Here is a 5,491-nt window from a genome sequence, read left to right on the forward strand (position 1 = left end):
TTTGAGATCCACCTCCTTTCTCCTTGTCCCCATTACCATTGTGTCAGTCTAGGCTTCCCCCAGTTCTTTTGGGGGGACTTTTAGAAGAACCTTCTAAGTGGCCTCCCTGCCTCTAATAACCAACTCCCCTCCACCTCATCATACTCCATGTCACTCTGAGGGTAATGATAGATTTAAAGAAAGCAAATATGGCCATGTCTTATTTATGAATTTATCTATTTCACTTCCTATAGAATTTGAAGTAAATTAAACAAACACTTATAAAGAAATTAAATACATACATTTAAAAACAATCAAGAAAACCAGACTTAAACAAAGTTCAAGGTCACAAAGACAGTTGTAGTGAAAAGATATGAGTTAAAATTGTATGATTCTGAGCTTCCCGGTGTCCATAACAAAAAAAGAAATATGTCAATAACATGTTTACATCATCTGTAAAGTGAAAATACTACTTCCTCAAAAGAATCAAAGCTGATTGACAAGAAATACCTTATGTGAGATTTCTCATGGAGGGTGCTACTGTTTAGGGCACAACTACAATGAACCCAACAGCAGATTTTTGTAATGTTCTTCATTATACGTCAAGTGCATGTGCCAAAACCATCAATGAAAACAGTTATTCAGAAGACTAACCATGCCATTCCCTTGCTTAAAATCCTCTGTGGACCCCCACTATCATGCAGATATTTACTTGGGGATAAAGTAGCAAGCCCTTTGCAATCCCACTCTGCCTAGCATCATATCCTGCTGGTCAGCAACCCTCACCCCATGTTAAACTATATGAGGATCCCTTTGTCTGCTTCCTGGGCCTGAAACTGTCTCCATCCCATCCTCAGCATCCAGCTGAAGAATTCTCGCTCTTTTTTTTAATTTTTTGCAGCCAATTGAGCTGACCTTCCTCTTTTCCCCATGGGGGCCCAGTGTGCAATAGCCGCAAACAGCGGCCTCCTTGGTGGTGTGTGCAGCCTTGGCCTGTATGGGCTGCCCTAAGGGACCTTGGAGACAACCCTTCTGGTGGACATTTATAATTGGCATGCTATCTCTGGTCTAGGCTCCAGACGGTTATGCATGGTGCCTTTGGAAAGCCCCAGGGCACAGTAGCCACTAACCAAAACATTATATCCATCCACACCAAGCTGCAGGACAAGAAGCATGAGGTTGAGGCCCTCTGCAAAACCAAGTTCAAGTTCCCCAGCTACCAAAAGATCCACATCCCCAAGAAATGGGGATTTACTGGTTTAATATGGATGAATTTGAAATCATGGTGGCAGAAAAGCAGCTCATCCCAGGTGGCTACAGGTCAGACACATCCCTAACCAGGACCCCTGGACAAATGACAGTCTCTGCAGTTAGCAGGGAGAAGGCGATGGCACCCCACTCCAGTACTCTTGCCTGGGAAATCCCATGGATGGAGGAGCTTGGTAGGCTACAGTCCATGGGGTCGCGAAGAGTCAGACACGACTGAGCGACTTCACTTTCACTTTTCACTTCATGCATTGGAGAAGGGAATGGCAACCCACTCCATATTCTTGCCTGGAAAATCCCAGGGACGGGGAAGCCTGGTGGGCTGCCGTCTATGGGGTCACACAGAGTCGGACACGACTGAAGTGACTTAGCAGCAGCAGCAGTTAGCAGAGCCTTAGTGCCGTCCCTTCCTTACTCATAGTTTTGTGTGCTCAGTCATGTCCGACTCTTTGTGACCCCATGGACTATAGCCCACCAAGTTCCTCTGTCCATGGAATTTTCCAAGCAACAATATTGGAGTGGGTTGCCGTTTCCTACTCCAGGGGATCGTCCTGACCCAGGGATTGAACCCACAACTTCTGTGTCTCCTGCATTGCCAGGTGGATTCTTTACCACTGAGCCACCTGGGAAGCCCCTCCTTAAGCATCAGTTCAGTTCAGTTCAGTTCAGTCACTCAGTCGTGTCCGACTCTTTGTGACCCCATGAATTGCAGCACACCAGGCCTCCCTGTCCATCACCAATTCCTGGAGTTCACTCAAACTCACATCCATTGAGTCAGTGGTGCCATCCAGCCATCTCATCCTCTGTCATCCCCTTCTCCACCAGTAAATCCTACTTTTCTGTCAAAAAAAGAATTATTGCTCTTTCAAGACCCAATCCATGTGTCAACATCCTAAACACCCCTTCCTGCCAACTTTAAATTCTCCCATTTTCTATGCTCCACTAATTACTTTTACTTAACACTGCTGAAACACTTATCAACTTGTTGATAATTACATGTTTATCTCTCTCCTCTACTGGATGGTGTACCAAAGATGAACCCAATTTTTATAGATTTTCCGTAAATATTTTCAAATGAATAAATGAGAGACAAAAGTTACAAAAACAACAAACTCACTTAGACTTACCTATTTTATTAATGTACATAATGGATAAAGCACCAATCTTTCCTGGGTGATAGGAATGTTTTTGTTCAATGAGGTGACCCTGGGTGGGCTCCTGGATGGGGACTGATCATCAGAAAGACCAAATCATGATTAGACAGCTTGGAATTTTCAGGCCTAACCCCCCATTCTTATGAGAAAAGAGAAGGGCTGGAAATTGAGTTAATGTCTTTAATGAACCATCATAAAATTCTAATAGTACGGGGTTCCGAGAGCCTCTAGGTTGGTGAATGCATGGAGATTTGGGGAGACTGATGGACCCAAAAAGGGCATGGAAGCTCTGTGCCCGTCCCACATACCTTGTCCTATTCATCTCTTCCATCTGGCTTTTCATCTATATCCTTTTATAATCAATTAATAAACAGTAAGTAAACTTAAAAAAAAAAAATTCTCTGGCCTTACCTCTCATCATTCTCTCTCCTGTACTTTTACAACCTGCCCTTGTCTTTCAGTTCTTCAACCAAGCTCTTCTCTGTCACTTCCAGAGCCCCAGTCTGTCACGTTTTCATCCCTTCTTCACCTAAAACCCCACTTCACCTCCCCAACTCTTATCTATTCTTCATGTCTCAATTTAGACATTCTTACCTCTGTGCTCCCTTTGCATTTTGGATTTAATTTCTCACAGCACTCCCATGGTACTGTTCCACAGAGAATCTCTGTTGTTTACTCTTTAGTTCTGAATGTCCAGCACAATGCCTGGCAGGGAGTTGGCACTCAATAAATATCTGTTGAATAAATAAGTGGAAGAAAGCAATAACCCACAGGGATACAAAACAAGCCATCCAAGGATATTATGAGCAACTGAGTGTGAAAATATGAAACAGTGAGAGTACAATTCTTGCTAAAAATTGCATGATTATTCCATTAACTCAGACATGATAACATAGTTCTATAGGCCTGTTCTTTTCTGTTCTCTTATATCAATATCGAATAAATATCAATGCCAAATAGTGAAAGCAAAAAAGACTTAAGGGATCTATTCCTTATTTCTTTTGGATCAAGTTGTGTTCCCTAAAAATATCTTATGATCTAGTAATGGGTGTTCCACCAAAAAAAAAAAAAAAATCATTAAATATAAGAATATGTACTGGAATGTCCATGAAAAGGATAAAGGATATAGTCTCCAGAGAACACTTTGGAAAATGCTGCTCTCCAATAGTACTTGATCTAAATCAACACCTGCCACAGCTCAGACATGCAGGAGTCCGCATGCCTGTGTCTTGTAGCTCAGTCAGCATTCCTATCACAGGGGCCGCTCCAAGAAGCGACTCTCCTCAAAGCTGTCCTCGTCCATAACACCTCACCCTCTGGCATGCTTTTCCACTCCGCCTTCTCGTCTTCATTGCTTGCCTCAATCCTCGTTCACATCTCCACTCTAAAATGTACTCGGATTCGCTTGAATTGGAACTTGATTTGAGTGTCGACTCAAATCTATCATTCAAGGCAATGACAAGAGCCAAGAGTAATAAAGTCCCATGTGGAAAACGTGTTTCAGCAGAGCATACAATAGGCAGCCAACCAGACACAAACTTTTCTAGCTAATTTATGAGTTTGTACTTACAAGTGGAAGGGCAGGCTGGAATAGGAGAACAAGAAAAGCAGGTGAACCACGTTTATATTGAACCTATATATCAAGTCACAGACTGAACAGATAGGCACATTGACATTGTCAGACTGTGGAAGAAAGAGCTGTTGATTCCACCTGTGGCTGAAATGATGGGTAGATAAAACATCAACTATCTGAGAAACATGGTGTTGAATAACTGTGGAGTTTCCTGTTCAGTCTCCCTTTCATAAAGTATCAGTCAAAACAAACATAAACAAATGCAAGGGATAATGGAAAAATGGGTTCAAAATGTTGGGTGAGAGAACTTATCTTTAAAGGTTTTAGTGACGTATTTTGCACTATTTGCTACTTTAAATTTACTGTCCACAAAACACTGTCATAATTAGCTCTCACTCCTCTTTTTTAATTCATCTAACCATTTTAGCAGTGCTCTGAGAGTTCCACAACAGTAAAGATACCTTTTCTACTTTAAGGGCCAAAGGACTCATTGATTTTAAAAGAGTACTTTCCTCCCTGACTCAGCACCCCTCCCAAAAATATAGGATAGGGAAAATAATCTAATTATGTTATGCTCTTGATACCAAAAAAGAGGGAGGGAGAGGAAACACATAACAAAAGAATGGGGAGACTGAAATATAGCATTTGATAAAATTCAATAGCTATTCCTGATAAAAATTGAAAAGAACTGAGTTTCCTTAAATGATATAGGCATGAATATATTAGAAACCTACAGCAAATATCTTTCTTTTTTACTTTTTGTTTTGGCCAGTTAATAGGATCTCAGTTCCCCAACCAGGGATGGAAACTGCATCCCCTGCATTGGAAGGGCAGAGTCTTAACCACTGGACTGCCATGGAAATCTACATTGTTCTTTAAAAAAACAAAACAAGAACACTTTCTTGGGAATTCCCTGGCAGCCCAATGGTTAGGCCTCTGCACCTTCACTAGAAGGGACCCAGGTTCAATCCTTGGTTGGGGAACTAAGATCCTGCGAACCATGCCTGGTGACCAAAAAAAAAAAAAAGAATCACCACAATCTACAAACGTGTTTCTTAATAGCAAAATGTTAGAAACATTTCCTTTAAAATCAAAAACAAAATAAAGATATTTAATATCACTACTGCTATTAAACATTGTATTGAAAGTCTCAGTCAATGCAATCAGAAAATTAAAAGTGAAGCAAAAGTGTTAGAAAGAAAGAAACAAAACTGCCTGTGTTCCTTGTCTCTGGCAGCTGTAATAAATTAGCAAAGTTTAGTGGCTTGAAACAGCACAAATATATTATCCTACAGTTTCATAGTTTGGAATCCAAAATGGGTCTCACTGGGATAAAGTCAAGGTGTTAGCAGGTCAGCATCCCTTTTTGGTGGCTCTAGAGGGAGAGAAAGACGCATCCTTGGATTGTCCAGCTTCTGGTGGCTGTCCGCACCCCTTGGCTCATAGCCTCCTTCCTCTGTCTTTAAAGCCAACATCAGGCCAATTCTTGAGGCTGCCATCTTTCTGGTTCTTCCTTTTC

The 5,491-nt window shown here is 41.5% G+C and overlaps 1 non-coding gene across 1 annotated transcript; it reads left to right on the plus strand.

Annotated features, from left to right (window-relative positions):
- Positions 1-874: 874 nt before the first annotated feature.
- LOC138988330 (small nucleolar RNA SNORA70) lies at positions 875-1,008 on the plus strand. The gene has a single exon (XR_011464634.1). It is a non-coding gene; the product is annotated as a small nucleolar RNA SNORA70 (small nucleolar RNA).
- Positions 1,009-5,491: the final 4,483 nt, after the last annotated feature.

Source organism: Bos mutus, chromosome 6, assembly GCF_027580195.1.
Source record: "Bos mutus isolate GX-2022 chromosome 6, NWIPB_WYAK_1.1, whole genome shotgun sequence".
In the NCBI taxonomy this organism is placed as follows: Eukaryota; Metazoa; Chordata; class Mammalia; order Artiodactyla; family Bovidae; genus Bos; species Bos mutus.